Here is an 18,120-nt window from a genome sequence, read left to right on the forward strand (position 1 = left end):
GCTGGAGGAATCACCCCAGAAGTGAGAAATGGGAGAGCAGACGCCACGTGGGCTCAGCTGGCACAGCTCCAGCAGAGCCAGACTGGCAGCGATGCCTCCTGAGCCTTTTGGAGGGGTTGTCCCCCCAAGGAACATCCCTTGATATCCCTGAACAGCTTCCTACCCAGGGCACTTCATAGACCTTCCCTGCTCTGTGGGAACTGTGGGAAAACATCTCCTGCTGAACCCCAAATTACCTGCTCTGGATTTATCCCCACACAGCTGCTCTGTTGCCCACCTGACACACAGCAGGAGTTCCTGCCCCATCTCTTGTCCATCCCCTCCCACAAACACCACCCACCACCATCAGGCTGCTGTTTTTTTAGGGTCCACCTGCCCCAAAGGGCAACTTTTCCACGACCCAGCTCTTAATTCACCAGCCAGAGCCTTTTGTCACCACTGACTTCCACACCAGAGGCTCTGAGGATGTTACAGGTGTGACGAAATGACCTCCACAACTCGTTGTCAGGGTGTTTTGAGATGTTCCTGTCCTGCCAGAACTCGGGTCCAACTCAGTGCCAAACCATCCCGACACACCTCACCCAACAGGAATTTGGCCTTGGGAATTTAAATCCGTTGTACTGAAAGCCCTTTTGCAGCTCAAAATGTACATTCCCCAACTCACTGAGTTTTCCAAAGCAAATTTAAGGCTAGAAAGAGTCTCCAGCTCAGGAGGGCAGAGTTGAAACCCCTCCTGGACTGACCCCTGGTTTGTTTTATGCTTAACATTCTGAATTATATGAACCTGAGTTTTGCCAGCTCCCCAATGCACCTACAGTGGGAAGGATGGCAGGATCTTTTCCATCTTCCCTAATCCCACAGGTCCATCTTAGAGTGGCCCATTTTTGGATGCATTTCCACGTCAATTCCACCCAAACCTCTCCAGGACGAGCTCCAGACCTGCCAGTGCCCCCGGGATTTGTTTTCCACCCACCATCCCACGTTAACCACAGACATCCCAGCCCACTGGTGCTAAATGGATGTAAAAATAGAGGGAAGGCTGAGAGCAAGGGTGGGACTGCTCTGCAGAGCAGCCTAATGGAGGGTTGGGAATCCAGCCTTTCTGGGTAATAAATACATTCATTCCCACGAAAAAAGTGCCACCCCCTCATTACTGCTCCAAACCTCAGCAGCCCGGGAGCAGAGCAGGCAAAATGTGCTCCCAGACACAGCAGCTGCTTCCAAAAGAGATCTGCTCTCACACTGAACAGCCTCTTTTTCCAGGAGACCTTTAAACTTGGGTCTTTTTTCACCTGAAAGGTCCTTTATGTAAGCAGGAACCTCTCTTGCTCGTTCCCTGGGGCCACGCAAAGCTAATCTTCACGTGGACTGGGACGGCTGGTCCTGCTGTTTCCCAATTTTAAACACTCCTGGCCACACAGAGCAGCAAATTCTGACCCTGTGCTCAGGTTGTGACTGCCCTGGACAGGAATGTCCTGTTGTGCCATCTCTAGTCCCAAGGCACTCGTGGAAATCAGGATGGTTTGGGTGGGAAGGGACCTTAAAGCCCATCCAGTCCTGCCCCTGCCATGAGCAGGGACACCTCCCACTGTCCCAGGTTGTTCCAACCTGCCCTTGGATGCTTGCAGGGATGGGGCAGCCACAGTTTCTCTGGGAAAACTGTGCCAGGGCCTCCCCACCCTCACAGCCAGGAATTCCATCCCCATATCCCATCTATCCCTGCCCTCTGGCAGTGGGAAGCCGTTCCCCCTTGTCCCATCACTCCACGACCTTGTCAGAATTCCCTCTCCATCTCTCTTCCACACCTCCTTCCATCTCCTTCCTCTCCTTCCCTGGGATCACAGCTTGATCCAGAGGGTGGGGAATTCCACTGGTGTGAGATCACAGACCCCCTGAAGGAGTTTTCCTTATGGATCATCCCCATCTTACACGGCAAGCACAGCAAACCCAAGGGCAGGATCTGCTCAGGTAACACAACCTTCCCTCTGAAACCTTCAGTAAAAAACCCCAAAATCTGACAAAACCCACAGGAATGTGGTAAAAAAAAAATTCTCTTTTTATGTCACTTTCTTTTCTATTGCACAGACTCATTTGAAAGAACTGCTGGATGCCCTGGGAATGGCAGAGGTGCCTTTGGCAGGGAAGGGGATGGACAGGAACACGTGCCAGGCTCTGTTTGTGTCCATTCCAGAGGGTCCCAGCGTTGACACAATGAGGCCCTGCCTGCCTGGAGGAGATTTCCCCAGCTGGAGGTCAAAGACAAGGGGATGGACGGTGGGGCCTCCCTGCCCAGAGGAGCTGGAGGCTCCTGGTTTCATGGGAATTAGGCAGGGAGAGCAAGGAATTTGCACAGAACTGTGAGCTCTTAATGGGACCTCATGGTTGCAGGATGCCACAAATCAGCTTGGAGCTGCTGCCTTCACCGTGCCAGGGAATTTGGAGACTTTACCAGCCCCAAAAAAGGTCTGAAGGAAATACCAGGAGCAGTTTTGGACGATCACTGCCCTCATTTTCCCCTCGCTCAGGGAAAACCTGCTGTTCCAGCCCTTTTTGCTTTAGCTGGTGGACAAGAGAGATGATTCCCACTTCCATCCTCATCCCAGTTCCACCTCACTTTTACTTCCCACAAAGCTTCCCAGGCCCTCCAGCAGCTGCCTGGGGACAGGACAAGCAAAACTGGGAGCGCCTGTCCAAAGCCATTAGAGAGACACTGGAGTACTTGGCAGTAAATAAACCACAGTGACAGGACTTGTCAGACCGTCAATCACTGTCACTTCTGGGCCACAGACAGTGTGTCACATCCTCTCCTGTGGGGGGGAGAAGTCCTGGAAAACGGCTTAATTCATTCCCTGTTGATGCTCCCTGCAATTATTGAATTAATTCTGTGTTTGCAGAATTTGTTTCTCCTCAGGAAAGTGTCATAAAGGAGCTGTTCCAGCTTTCCTTAAACACCTAAATGTGGCTCAATCTTATCCAAGAAGGTTTCCCAGCCTGGAGAAATGAAGCAAAATCCTTTCTTTTTTAAGATTTTTTCTGGGACAAGGGGCTGTTTCCTGCACAGGAGACTTTGTTCCTACAGAACTTGTGGGACTGGAGGAGCTAAACACGGACTCGTCCCCAATGGTGAGTTTTGGGCTGCCAGAGGTGCCTCCCCAGGTAGGAATTTTCCAGGAAGGGACTTGCTTGGAAAAAATGATGGCAAAAAGCTCCTTATCAGTCACAGGCTGCTTTTATTTTTATTTATTCAGTCCAGCTCAGCTGCTGGAATTTAATACCCTAAAACTGGTGGTATTCCAGGTGCCAAAATCCTGGTTCCTTGTGCCCTGAGCACGATCAAGGATGAATGCAAAAAAAAAACCAAACTGCCCAGGAATCAATCAATTAATCAGTAATCAATGGGCTAATTAAGCACAAACATTGTCCTGCTTCCTATCTCTGTTTTTTACACTCCTCTGGCACTGGAAGATTGATTCCAGTCCTGATTCCACCGGAGATAGTCCCGATTCACACCCTCAAACAAGGTCTCTGAGGACACCAAATTCCCTGTTTCAGCTCATTTTAAAAACAGACAGTGCCAGAAGGGTCACGACGATGTCACAAATTAAATTACTGCCCCCAAAGGGCCGATTTTAAAGTGTGAACCCCGGGCTTTTCACCTGCAAAGCTAAAAATCCCAAATGATAAAATATTTAGGGTTGCTGGAAGAGGCCAAACTCAGGGAGACCGAGGGTTTAGGGGTCACAACATCCTTAGATATTGAATTCTAAAATCCTAATTAACTTCCAGTTGTCCATATGGTATTTTGGCCATTTTGGCCTTGGACCAGGCAGTGAACTGCTCCCAAATCCATTGGCTCCAGACAAGCAGAGCAGCAGATGGAGCACAGGCAGAGTATTAATAAAACCAGTTTTTGGGTGTTAAATGGCTTTAATGGGCCTCTCACTCACATTTGGGCCAGATTAGATCCAAGTTGTCCTTGGGGAAGCTGAGAATCCATAATGTTTGAACTGGCAAAACTCCACGGCCTGTCTGAAAATCAAACCTAATTCCACCAGCTGGGAAGTGCAAAGGTGCTGTCAGGAGAGATCCCACAAAGATCCCTCATCCCGAGGTTTTGGCTGTTCATTTCCCAGCCAAGAGCTGGGATGAGATTCCCTGATTCCCAGACCCTTGGGAAATCCACCAGCTCCTGCTCAACTCCAATTCCATTCTATTCTATTCTATTTGAATCCATTCCACTCCATCCCATCCCATTCCATTCTATTCTATTCCATCCCATCCCATTCTATTCTATTCTATTCCATTCCATTCTACTGCAGTTCCAATTCCATTCTATTCTATTTGAATCCATTCCAATGCATCCCATCCTATTCTATTCCATTATACTCTATTCCATTCCATTCCATTCCATTCCAACTCCATTCTATTCTATTCAAATCCATTTCATCTCATCCCTTCCTATTCTAATTCCAATTCCATTCTATTCAATTCAAATCCATTCCTTTCCATTCCATCCTATTTTACTCTGTTCCTTTGTTCTGTCCCATCCCATCCCATCCCATCCCATCCCATCCCATCCCATCCCATCCCATCCCATCCCATCCCATCCCATCCCATCCCGCCTTTCTCTCCTCTGTATCCAACCCCTCCTCTCATCCCACCTCATCCAGCACAGCCAAGGCAGATCCCCCCCACTCTGTGCACATCCCACCCCCCTTCCCACCCCTGCATCCATCCAGGGAACATCTGGACACACCCAAACCCAGCTCCACCAAAGCCATTCCCACCACATTTTTTCCCAGATCCTCCGTCACCTACGGCAGGTTTTGCTTTTCCAGCCCCAAACCTCCCAAATTCCTGCAGCCCAACAGCTCCAAACAGACCCTTTACCACCCACAGGTGCCTCCCCCGCCCTCCCTTTTCCATAGGCTGGGAGCTGCATCCTGGGAAGATCCCGGAATATCCATCTATTAACAGTCCCTCACCTTTCCAAGTACAAATCCAAGGCTCTCCCCAGCCAATCCTCCCCCTCCCGAAACGTCTCTTCCCATCATGTTCAACCCTCCCATTCTCCTGGAACGGCAGCATTTTCATCTTGGAATATTAAAGACTCTTCCAGCAGGCACTTCAAAGGGAAAGGAGCCAATAAGGAACAAACAATTCCAGGTCAGGGGCTTTTTCCCTGCTCAGCTCACGAAATAAAAGGTGATTTTTTTTTCCCTCCTCCTCCCCCTCGATTCCTGTGTGTGAATTTTAATTGCTTTTTTGACATGTGCAGAGTGTAATCTCCTCCCTGTGTTGGTCCAAGGATTAGGGCAGGACCAAGGTAAAGCCAGTTTTGATTAATATGGAAATCAGAAATGACTTCCCAGAGAAACTGGGGGACTTGCTCCTAATGCTCCTTTAGCAGTGGGGAATTACAAACACCAGGAGTAACGAGAGGCAGCTCCCTGAGCCTCCCCACCAGCCAGAGATGCTGAAAGATCTCTAAAAAAAATACATTCTAAAAGAAATATGGGATTAATACAGTCAGGAAAGGGGCCAGGCTGAAGACAAAGAGAGTTCAATCCCCCCAGAACGGGGGAAAATCAGTTTATCTGGGAAGGGAAAAAAAAAAGGTGCTGAGGCCATGTCATTCCCGAGTTTTAGAACAATTTTGTGGTTAAATTCATTCCCAATTCAAAGCTGTTCTGGCTGAACCACAAATATTCCTCAGGACCACTCAGCTGGATTTCCAAGTGGTTTAGAAGGGGTAAAAAAGGTACATCCAGGCAAGCACGAGCCTGGGAAATTCCACTGGAGTTCCCTCTGGAATCAAATGCTCTGAGGAAAGGTAGAAGGTTTGAGGGGTGAAAAATCCACATGGGGAAGGTTTGGAGGGGGAAAAAATTCATCCAGGGAAGTTTTGAGGGGTAAAATCCAGGCAGGAAATGTTTGGAGGGGTAAAAAATCCATCCTGGGAAGGTTTGGAGGGATAAAATCCAGACAGGGAAGGTTTGGGGGGATAAAATATATAAAGGGAAGGTTTGGAGGGGTAAAATTCTATTGAGGGAGAAATACATAAAGAAAAGGTTTGGAGGGGTAAAAAGTCCATCCAGGGAGGGTTTGAGGGGTAAAATCCATAAAGGGAAGGTTCGAGGTGTAAAAAATCCATACAGGGAAGGTTTTGGAGGGGTAAAATCCAGACAGGGAAGGTTTGGAGGGATAAAATATATAAAGGAAAGGTTTGAGGGGTAAAATCCAGACAGGAAAGGTTTGGAGGAGTAAAAAATCCATCCAGGGAAGATTTGGAGGGGTAAAATCCATCAGGGAAGGTTTAGAGGGGCAAAATCCATAAAGGGAAGATTTGGAGTAGTAAAATCCATAAAGGGAAGGTTTTGGAGGGGTAAAATCCAGACAGGGAAGGTTTTGGAGGGGTAAAATCCAGACAGGGAAGGTTTGGGGGGATAAAATGTATAAAGGGAAGGTTTGAGGGGTAAAATCCAGACAGGGAAGGTTTGGGGGGATAAAATATATAAAGGGAAGGTTTGAGGGGTAAAATGCAGATAGGAAAGATTTGGGGGGTAAAAAATCCATTAAGGGAAGATTTGGAGTGGTAAAATCCATCAGGGAAGGCTTAGAGGGGTAAAATCCATAAAGGGAAGGTTTGGGGGGGATAAAATCCATAAAGGGAAGATTTGGAGTAGTAAAATCCATAAAGGGAAGGTTTGGGGGATAAAATCCCCCTCAGCTGCCCCAAAAAACCTCCCTTTTCTCAGTCAGGCCTTTAACACCCGAGCTAAATATTGATTTTAAAACATTCCTTCCCTTTTCCCAGCCTCGACTCGCTGCAATAAAAAGCCATAAAAGCACCTCAGAGGAAAACACTCCTGAGATTCCTGTGCTTGCACATGAACTGAGCATTCACTGCTGCCCAGAAGGGGTCACAGATCCCCAAAAGAAATAAGGAAAAAAGGAAAGAAAAGTAGGTCAAACAATTCCCATTCGCCGCGAAGGACAAAGAGCTCTGCAGGTTTTGTGGTTTTTTTTTTATTACCTTATGCAATTGCTCCCAAATATGTGAGGCTTCCTTTTTATCTGCTTCCAATCCCACGGGAGTAATCCCTGATTAAGTTTCGGGGGTGTGAGATTTCATGAGGTGCCCAATTTGGAGCAGATTGGATAATGGAGTTTTCCGTCGCCCTTTGGAATTAAGGGGGGAAAATTAAAGCCGTGATTTTTTTTTTTTTTAATCTCCCTTGCCCCCATCCTGGAGATTATTGTGATCCATAATGGGAGGCATCCCTGTCTTACAGCTCCAGCTCTGCACATGGCATGGAGATTTCATGGAATGTTTTCTAAAAGAGGGTGATTTCTCCCCCTCTTCCTCCAAAAAAAAAATCTCATGGACTAATTCAGTGTTATCGTTTTTCTGTTGGAATGGGAAAACTGTTAATAGGCAGCTGGACAATTCCAGGAGAAGCCACCAGCTCCCTCCATGGAAAAGGATCCATGTTAAGACAAAACAGGAAGTTTGGAGGTTTTAGATGGGATATTGGGAAGGAATTCCTGGCTCTGAGGGTGGGGAGGCCCTGGCACGGTTTTCCCGCTGCTCCATCCCTGGAAGTGTCCAAGGCCAGGTTGGAGCAACCTGGGATAGTGGAAGGTGGGTGGAATGAGATGAGCTTTAAGGTTCTTTCCAAGCCAAACCAGTCTGTGATTCCACGGCCAAGCTCCACCACATCTCCCCTCAACTTCATCCAAACATTTTCCATATCCAAGTGCTCATCCAAGTCACCCCCAGGCTGTTTATCCCTTGTGCAGTTCCACACACATTTTATCCATCTCCCCTTCCCTGCCTACCCTGGATGCTTCCCCTGATCTCCTCCACGTTTTTCTACCTGGAAGTGACAGCAAAAGCACCACCTGCCAGAAAAATTCAACCCAACACTGGGAGAAACCCCATCCCCAGGAAGGATGGACCTGGGAACAGAGAGGGGATGGGAATCTCCTTTCTTGCCTAAATCTGAACGTCCAACTTGGCTCCAGCTTGGAAGTTGGCTTCGTTTTGAAGGGCTGAGGGAACAAAGAGCTGCCCAAACTAAATTATTCCAGGACTTAAACGTATCACCCAGAGTTTCTGCCACAGAATTATTTTAATAATTCCTATTTTATGCTCCTTCCCCTCCTCTCCTGCACTTCAGCTCCTGCTTCTGGTTCCTCCCGGGGTGGTTTCATTCCATATTTGCAATTCCAAGCCTGCCTTTATTTACATGAGATAACAGGGCTATTTTCCACCTGGATTTGGATGCTCAGAGGTGTTGGGATTCATTCTGGGCACTGCTCTAAGTGGTGTCAGGGACCTTCTGTTCCCAGCAGTGACACTGGAATGAAGGAACAGAGGGGGAAGGAGAGCACGGAGTCAACGTGAGTTTGTGACAGGTGATAAATCAGGGTGTGGGAACAGCTCTAATCGTTCCTGCTGGAGCTCATTTGGCCTTTATGGCTCTTTTCTGTGGGCAGTTCTACCCCTCAGCTTAATGGAAAATGGAAATAAATGAATTGAAAAGGGAAATAAACCGGAGTGCAGGAATTAGACTGAGTGTCAACCCCAGCCAGAGCTTCTGTATCCTCTGCTGAGGATTTATGGGAGAAGGCTGTCCTGGAACCAAGAACCCAAAACACCAACACAATTCCCACAGGGAGCTGTTCCACACATCCCACAAGTCCCACACATGCCAGCAAATTCCACAAAGTGGATCTTTAAGCCTTGAACATCAGAATAATTTTTGCTTCCCGTCCAAGAACTCTGGAAAACAACCTGGGAATCCTGTAGTCTGGTAGGAAATAGTAAAAAAAAAAAAAAAAACCACAGTGGAATGAGGATGTCTTTAAATTAATCCTTTGGATAAAAAATGAGGGGAGAGGAGTGAAACTCCAAACACGGACCTGCATCCTCATCCCCTCCCGTGAGATCCAGCTCCAAATGTTCCAGACACCCTCCTGTTATCACTGGGCACTTCCAGGAGAAGATAGCAGCCAGTTTAAAGTGAGGAAAGGGCTCTTTGCCTCAGCTGACCCAGGCTCTGTGTCCTCTGGACAGGGTGTTCCCTCTGTATCCCACGGGAATGATCCGGCTGGTGCTGGGATAGCAACGATCCCTCGGCTCGGGGAGGATTTATCCTGGATTAATTCACAGCAGCACCACAACTCTGTTAATTTATGGGAGAAAAGCAAAGCCAGGACGATCGTTGGATATGGATTAATAAGGAAAAGAAAATGAGGAAAAAAGAAAACCTGCCAGGAAAAGAGGAAATGAAAGGGAAATATCACCTGGACAGAGCTGGGGAATAAACAACGTGAAAACCAACCAAACCCACTGGTGATGGGGGTAAAATGACAGATAGTGGGGAAAGCCAGCCAAAAAAAGCTGGAGAGGGATTTTTGACGAGGATATGGAGTGACAGGACCAGAGGGAATGACTTCCCACTGCCATGGGAAGGGTTAGCTGGGATATTGGGACAGTACACAATCCCAGAATGGATTGAGTTGGAAGAGACCTTAAATCCAGTTCCACAGGGACACCTCCCACTGTCCCAGGTTGCTCCAGCCTGCCCTTGGACACTCCCAGGGATCCAGGGGCAGCCACAGCTTCTCTGGACAACCTGTGCCAGGATCTCCCTACTCTCACAGCCAGGAATTCCTTCCCAATATCCCATCTAACAGTGGGAAGCCATTCCCTGTGTCCTGTCCCTCCATCCCTTGTCCCCAGTCCCTCTCCAGCTCTCCTGGAGCCCCTTCAGGCCCTGGAAGGGGCTCTCAGGTCTCCCTGGAGCCTTCTCTTCTCCAGGTGAACCCCCCCAGCTCTTCCAGCCTGTCCCAGTACAGATTTCATGGAATTCCTTCTCGGAGCGTGTCACCGCTGCTGGAAAACTCCACACTCATCTCTCACACCCAGGACACCAATCAGCAGGGAATGCATCCATGACTGAAGGAATATCCAAGAGCTCCAACCCAAATCCCAGAGCTCCTGGTGGGAATCAACATTGTCTTGGAAGAGACCTCAAAGATCCCCCAGTTCCACGGGCAGGGACACCTTCCACTATCCCAGGATCGCTTCAAACCCCATCCAACCTGGCCTTGGCCACTCCTGCCATGGGGAGCAGAAGGATCCAGCTGGTCCATGAGCTCCAGGCTGGGAATTTTTAGGCTCTCAGCTCGTCCCACCCTCGCCAGGCACATGTTGGTAACGACCCAGGAGGGGAAGGGAGGGAACATCAGAGGAACAGGGGGAGGGTTTCCAGCTTGGGAATCATCCCCTGGAATGAGATCTGCCACACAGAACCTCTGGAACTCCAGCACCTGTTTTACTGCAGCGGGATAAAAGCAGTGCCCATTCGTTTTCCCTGGCAGCAAAACCCTGCCTGGAGCAGCATTTTTAGGTCAAATCCCGACATCCTGATTGTTCCACAAGTGTTTTGCCTCCTGGGCATCTTTTTGCAGGTTGGTTTTATTTATTTATTTATTTAGTTATCATTTTTAAATCAGCACAGAGAACTGGGGGTGTCCAGCCTGGAGAAGAGACCTGAGAGCCCCTTCCAGAGCCTAAAAGAGCTCCAGGAAAGCTGGAGATGGATTTTGGGCAAGGGATGGAGGGACAGGACAAGCATTTAAGGACACAGTAAAGCCAAGTGAGAGTTAAGACCGCAGATTTTTCCCAGGAATTTTGGGAAGAGGCGCTGCAATCACCGCCAGAGTAATCAGCTGGATCTCGGGTGCTGCAGGAGATGCTTTCAAATTGTCTCATTTCCATAGGGAAGAAGGTCAGGAGGGATTAAGGAAGTAAATATATCACCTGATTGGGAGTTCAGGCCGTTCCAAGGACTCAGGCAATGAATATTCAAGCAGGTCTTTGCTTCCCAAAGGTTTAGGCAACAAAATGGCCCGTGTAAGAAGTGATCTGGGCACAAAACTGGAGATCCCACCTTGTTCCCAGGGTGAAAAGAGACATTTCGGTTTCCCAGTTGCCTTTCCCAATTTAAATTCCTCATTTACCTTTTCCACTTTACCTTGGGAAAGCAAAGGTGGATGAAGAAAGGGAAGATCCACAGCCAAGGAAGGGCAAACTGTGACCTCCCAGGTCACCACTCTCTGGGTGGGTTTTTCCAGAAGCTGAGGGCACTTCCTAATTATTCCTCTTAATTTGGGCAGCATTTGATGCCAGAATATCCCCCTGCACTGCTTGAGCCACCAGAGGTGTCCCTGTCTGTGGGATGACCTTTAAAGGTCACTTCCAACCCCAGCTATTCCATGACCACAATTCTCAGCTGCTCCTCTCCCATATCCCAGCTTTTTATCTCCCCACTAATTGACCATTCTTGGAAAACAAAGCACTGTCAAGTTCAGCATTCCGAGGCTGGGATGTGTTTGGGACTGAGCCTCCTTTCCTGTCCCTGTCAGGTGACTCATCCCGCTGAATTTGGGAGGATGTGGAAATCCACTGAAAAAGCAGCAGCAGCAGCAGCAGCTGCAAAAGCTTTGTGTCCACAGATCCTGTAAACTTTGGGGAGGGAAAAAAACAACAAAACCCAGGCCAAAAATAAACCAAGAAACTCAGAGAGCGTGGAGCTCGGGATGCTGAATCTTCTTGGGATGCTGAATCTTCCCAGGATGCTGAATCTTCCCATCAGAGCCACAAAACTTCCCAAAGAAAACCGTGAGGACAAAAAGGAAAGGTTTGGAATTGCAGGGACTAAAGGGATGATTTTGGGCTGGGCATGAAGGAGAAAACAGGGCCAGGTTTGGAGGGGCTTCATTTCCACCTCATTCCCTGCTCTCTCTGTTCCTGTCCCTCCATCTCCAGTCCCTCTCCAGCTCTCCTGGAGCCCCTTCAGGCCCTGGAAGGGGCTCTCAGGTCTCCCTGGAGCCTTCTCTTCTCCAGGGGAACCGCCCCAGCATTCCCAGCCTGTCCCAGAGCAAGAGGGGCTTCATATCCAGCATCCCAAACCCTCTGGAAGTCCTGCCCTTTCAAAACCTGGCAATAGAGTCAGGAAAACTTCCTTAACTTCTCTCCACTGGACAAGGCTCTGAGCAACCTGACCCCGAGCTGGACTGGAGGAATTCCTGAGGTCTTTCCCAACTGGAATTATTCCATGACTCTCCTTCAAATTTATGGGGCAAATTCAACTGGAAAAAAAATCTCCTGAGGATTGAACCTTCCTGGACGTTCCTTTGGACTCCGGTCCCGTTCCAGGCAAAATTATAAATATTATAAATATTAAACAGGAGAAGCATCCCAGAATATCCCTAAACCTGAGCATGCAGGTTCAGACCTTCTCAAGGCAAAACTGAAGCTGGTTTTTCCATCCTTCCCAAAGAGATCCCAAACCCTGGGACTACTGGGAAAGGCCAGGTTGGACGGGGCTTGGAGTAACCTGGGATGGTGAAAGGTGCCCCTGCCCAATGAGCTTTAAGGTCCCTTCCAACCCAAATTCCATGATTTTATGGGATTTCGCAAATCATCACAACTGCAAAGGCTCCTCTTTTTTTGGTGCTCCATTTTCCCTGGTTTTCCCACATCTGGAATGTTTTTAAAGGATGGGGAGAATTCCCATCCTGGCCATGCATGGTTAAAAAAAAAAAAAAAAAAAGGATGTTTTGGGTTTCTCAAAAGGGCTCTTTGAGGTGTCATTTCTGTTGCTAAATTTAATTCTGGAAGTGCTGCTCAGCAAGGCTGAAATTCCAGAGTTTTTTTCCCCTGTAGGAAAAGGAATTTCCATGATGAATCCACAGCCAAATTAATTTCAAGGCCCCAAAGGTTTCTTTATTTCAAGAGCAACAAGAGTTAGAAGGGGAAAAAAAAATCATCTGAAGGTCAAATGTTCAACATGGAAATCCCAAGAAATTCCTGGTTCTGCTGGGAAAACATGTTGGATTGACAGTGAAGGAAAGGGTTGGAATGACCTGGAAAACATGTGGGATTGGCAGTGCAGGAAAGGAGAGGGTGGTGGTCAGGAACTGGATCAGTAAATTGGGGATGTGGGATGTAACACATGGAGATGCCTCCCTATGGAGCCTATGGATTTACAGCAGGAGCACACGGAGAGGTTTCTCTAAAAATAGGGAATAATCAAGGAATCCAACGCTGCCAAATCCTGTGGAACTTGCACTGCTTGCCAACAACATCAGAGGCTCTGCCATCCATCAAATCTCCCTGTTCCAGAGGGTGCCAAGTCCTCCTGCCTGGCCAGGCTGGATATGGAAATGCAGGATGACATTCCCTGCTTTTTCAAGGTGAGCAGCTCCACATTTCCTTTGGGAAGTTGCCCTGAACGGCTCTGCCAGCAGCTTTAACACCCACATGTTAAATTCCTAAATATACAGGAGTTATACATCCCTAAATTCCTAAACACACAGGAGTTGGCCTCTTCCAAGAGATGACATTCCCGTTTTTCCCTGTGCCTGATTAAATCCCCTGTTTTGCAGCAGCAACCATTCCATCTCTCCCATAAACTCACAGAATTCCTGGTGGTTGCAGTGTCTCTTTGTTTCTTAAAGGCTTTAGGAAGCGAAGGTTTCGGGATAAACTTCCCAAGGGAGGATTCTCCGAGGCCAAAGCCAGGGCAGATGGATCCGAGTGGGCACCAGATGGACCCTCGGAGAAGCACCTGGACCACCTGGAGTGCCCATTAGCCAAGGGAGCCCCAGGGAATTCCAGGGATGCTTTAACTACTGCTTAATGGAAGAGGATGGAGCCCTGGCAGGTGGGTCAGGGCCTGGCAGGATTTGATCCCGAGCTTAACACCCTTGCCTCTGGAATTCCCTTCCCTCACTTCCCACCAGCCACACACCAGTTCCCTTCCACCATGACAGCCAGGACTTTTTTCCCAGGAATTCAGAAGCCTATCCCAGTTTAGGACATAAAATAGAAGCTCCAAGCATTTCCATCCCTGGGTTTTTTTCCATTCAGTTTGGCCATGGATGGAGCCTTTAAATTCCTTTATTTTTTACCCCCACAGCCCGTTTTCCCTCCTTTGCTCCCCTCGAGCTGCTCCCTCAAGGCACTCCCGTGGAATTCTCCCTTCCTGGGTGTCGGATCTGGGATGAATAAAGACGAGGCGGGAGCAGCTTTCCCATTAATTCCCAACTTTGGTTCTCATGACAACAGGTTACAACTCTCCCCATTGCCATGACAATCTCCTGCAGAATGGCTGAAATGCGGCCTGGAGTTATTTTTAGTTTGCCCTCTATTCCCATGGAGACCAACTTTTTCCTGGAAGTGTTTGATGCTTTGTGCCTGGGGCCTTTAATGAGCCTCGTGGAAGTCTGGGAGTCAGGAAAGGCAGAGAAGCTCCGAGGTCACCCCATCCCTCCCTGAGCCCTCACTCTGCCACTGCTTTGTTCTTTATTATTATCATCATCATCCTTTTTATTATTATTATTATTATATTTTCTTGTGTGATTTACATTTACACTTCCTGGAGTGCTCCAACACTTGGATTCCTGGCACATGATCCGATTTTTTTATTGGATTCTTTGCACACGTGCCCCCGTTTTTTATTGGATTTTTGGCATTAAATTCTGCCTGAAAAGTTCAGCTCCTGCACAGGCCACCAGGGAAAAAAAATCCACAAGGGAGAAACTCTGGAAGAGCCTGGACAGGACATTTCAAGTGGCAGTTTTTAGGTACAGGCTGGAAGGACCTGGAGACACTGAATCCCACAAAGGAGTTTTTCCCAAGGGCCTGGAGTGCCAGGACAAGGGGGAATGGTTTCCCACTGCCAGAGGGCAGGGTTAGATGGGATACTGGGAAGGAATTCTTGGCTGTGAGGGTGGAGAGGGGCTGGGACGGAATTCCCAGAGAAGCTGTGGCTGCCCCATCCCTGGGAATGTCCAAGGCTGGAGCAACCTGGGCTAGTGGAAGGTGTCCCTGCCCATGGCAGGGGTGGCACTGCATGAGCTTTAAGGTCCCTTCCTACCCAAACCATGCCGTGATTCCCTGATTTTCCAAGACCTTCCCACAAAAGCAGCCTTTTCCCAGGTGAAGGATAAACAGCTCGTTCTCTTCCTCACGGGAATTCCCGAGGCTGTTGCCAAACACACTCATCACAAAAACCCCTAGAGCTGGCAATTCCTGCAAGGAAATGAGCTCTTCTCAGCACCAGCAGGAATTCAGGGGTCGGGGAAAGGGGAAGGAAAAAAGCCTGGAACACTAAAGGGCCTTTCAGGCTCATTTATTCGAGCGGTGCCAGCCAGGATTTTCTTCCTGCGCTCCCAGCCAGGGCTTTGGGATCCAATAAATCATCCCTGGCCACAGAGAGAGACATTGAAATTCTCCCCCAGTCCTGCCTGAGATGAAACGAGGCCACAACGGCAGCCAGAGCAGCCAGAGGGAAGGGCAGGAGCAGGAAAAATCGGGATAGAAACGGATCTGCGGAGAAGCAACACCTGATCTGGGGTTCGGATGAGGCAAAATCTGCCACAAACAGACGGGGAAAGGGATGGTTTGGAAGGTCCCTTCCAAGCCAAAATTCCTCTGGGATTCTGGGATTATTAAGCCCAGGTTTGGGAAAGTGAACTGGGACTAAAGATTGGGTATAAAGCCCAGCAGAAAAATAGACTTGGTAATTAACTGATTACAAAGCAGGGAAAAGAGACTCAGACTAACAGATCTGGGATAAATCAGGAAAAATAAACTCAGTTCTAACAGATCTGGGATAAACCAGAGGAAATAGGCTCAGCAATAACAGATCTGGGATAAATCAGGGAAAACAGACTCAGACTAACAGATCTGGGACAAACCAGGGAAAATAAACTCAGTTCTAACAGATCTGGGATAAACCAGGGATTATAGGCTCAGTTCTAACAGATCTGGGATAAACCAGAGGAAATAGGCTCAGGACTAACAGATCTAGGATAAATCAGGGAAAATAAACTCAGATTCTAACAGATCTGGGATAAACCAGGAAAATAGACTCAGAACTAACAGATCTGGGATAAACCAGGGAAAATAGGCTCAGGACTAACAGATCTGGTAAAAGAAAGGTGTGAGGGGGAAGGCAGCACATTAAGGGTGGAGCATCACTGATGGATTCAGGAATTGCTGGTGGGTCCGTGCCGGGGCACACTGGACATCCAGGGATAGTTTTGGGGAGGGAGGATGGAATTAGCACAGGGAACATGAAGATGTGTGATCTGATGTCGACTGAGCCCACCTCCCAAGCAGTTCATGAATTATTTGGGGATCACAGAATCATCAAGGCTGGAAAAGACCTGGAAAAGCATCCAGTCCAACCCTTCTCCCAGCCCTTCCAAGGCCACCACTCACCCACATCCCCAAGTGCCACATCCACGGGGGTTTTGAACGCTTCCAGGGATGGGGATTCCAGCCCTAATCAGACTCCAAACCCCCTGCTTCCTTCTCCACCTCAAAAAAACCCTTTAAATTCCTTCTAAATGTGATAGTCAGAAGCCAGGCAGTTCATTTTAAACATGGATTTAGCAGAATTTAAGGGAATTTAATGACCTTCATGTTGCAGGTTTTGCAGGAATTTCGAAGGATTCACCTTGGACTTTTCAGCACAGTCAGCATTTCTGTGATTCCACCATTCCACAAGTTGTCTGGAAGTTTTCCAGTACAGAAATCCCCCATTTAAACATAAAAAACCAAGAGTCTCCCCAGGTCACAGCTCGTTCATCTCCCACTCCAGGAGGATTTCCCTGTCTGCTCCACACACAGCAATTAATAAACATGGAGAAATGCCAGAGGGGAAATATTCACTGTATCCACTTCATCCATTTTTAATCCCCCTGAAATCAATTCAGTGCCCTGAAAATTCCTGTTTTACAAAACTGGTAAGCAATGGATGCCCTAATTAAATATCCCAATCCATGGAAGAGGGGGGGACATGCAGGAGGATCTCAGAAGGAGAAGGAATTCTACCAAGCCTTAAATCCAATTAAAAATCAGCCTCTATTAAAACAACAGCTTCCCAATTCTGCCTCTGTTTCACCAAAGAACTCTAGTCTAAAACTTGCTGGTTTAAACTTGATTTTTATTTCCTGTAAAGATCCAACACTTTAAAAATTCTTTAGGAAATCACTGCCCCTCAAGGAAGATCAAAATGGGAAAACGAAGGATGTGAATAAAGGGAAGAGCGAAGAAACAGAGAATGAGAAGAAGAAAATCAGATTCAAAGTGATCCTTTCGGCCAAAAGCAAACACAGAAATAAAAATCCTAAATATTAAATACTAGAAAATATTCCCATAAAACTGAACACCCCACAGATTCAAGCTGCCAGTCTCCTGATTGCCATTCTTGTTTTCTTTCTGCTTGTATCCCCTCCGGAGTTTTATTCCACAGCTCTTCCCATAAGTTCTGAGCCCACCCTCAGGAATTGCCTCTTTTTCTGTACAGAGGTTAAAATTTCAATTTTCTCCTCTTCCTCCTTTGCTGCAGAACTTTATATTTCCTGAAATATTCCAACTAGTTCGGATTTAAAAGGTTTTGTTCCCTGGAACATTCCCTGGAACACACAAAGGAGCTGAGAGTGTTTGATGCTCAATTCCATTTCCTCCTCCACAAAAGCACATTCCCAAGCAATTCCACACATCAGGTGGAAGTCAACACACCCAACAGGCCCCACAGATATAAAGTCTTAACGCAGCAGGACACCCAAGAACGAATTACATCCAAAATGGGACAAGAAGGAGCTTTCCAAGGCTGGTTTTGGAAGTTGCTCATCAGACGAGAACAAAATCCACAGGGGAAACCACTGATAAATTGAGATTTTCTCTTCCCACCTAAATTCTTTCCACATCAGAACCCTTTGGTTCCCCACCAGCTGCAGAATTACGGGAAACATCTTTGAGTGCCTTGCTGGGAGTATTAAAAATGCCATTTTTTTTGGATAACTCAGTTGCAAAGAAGGGCTTCAAACCAGACCTGCTTGAGCCGCTCTGGTGTTCAGGAGCAAAGAGGAACTTGAGATCCAAAAACCCAGCCAAGAACAGGGTTTAATCCCCACCTCCAGGAGTAACTGTGCACTCTCCAAACAGCAGCAGATCCTGGGGGATGCTCATTCCTCCAGCTGGATTATTCCAGCACGGGAAGCTCGGCTCAGCTCCGGAGGGAAGTTGGG

The 18,120-nt window shown here is 47.8% G+C and overlaps 1 protein-coding gene across 2 annotated transcripts in view; it reads right to left on the bottom strand.

Moving 5' to 3' along the window:
* FAM168A (family with sequence similarity 168 member A) overlaps positions 1–18,120 on the bottom strand; it is a 66,618-nt gene that overhangs the window by 11,165 nt on the left and 37,333 nt on the right. The gene's annotated exons all lie outside the window — the stretch shown is intronic.

The sequence above is a fragment of the Myiozetetes cayanensis genome, unplaced genomic scaffold (genome assembly GCF_022539395.1).
Source record: "Myiozetetes cayanensis isolate MyiCay16 unplaced genomic scaffold, myiCay2020 scf5-8, whole genome shotgun sequence".
Lineage (NCBI taxonomy): Eukaryota > Metazoa > Chordata > Aves > Passeriformes > Tyrannidae > Myiozetetes > Myiozetetes cayanensis.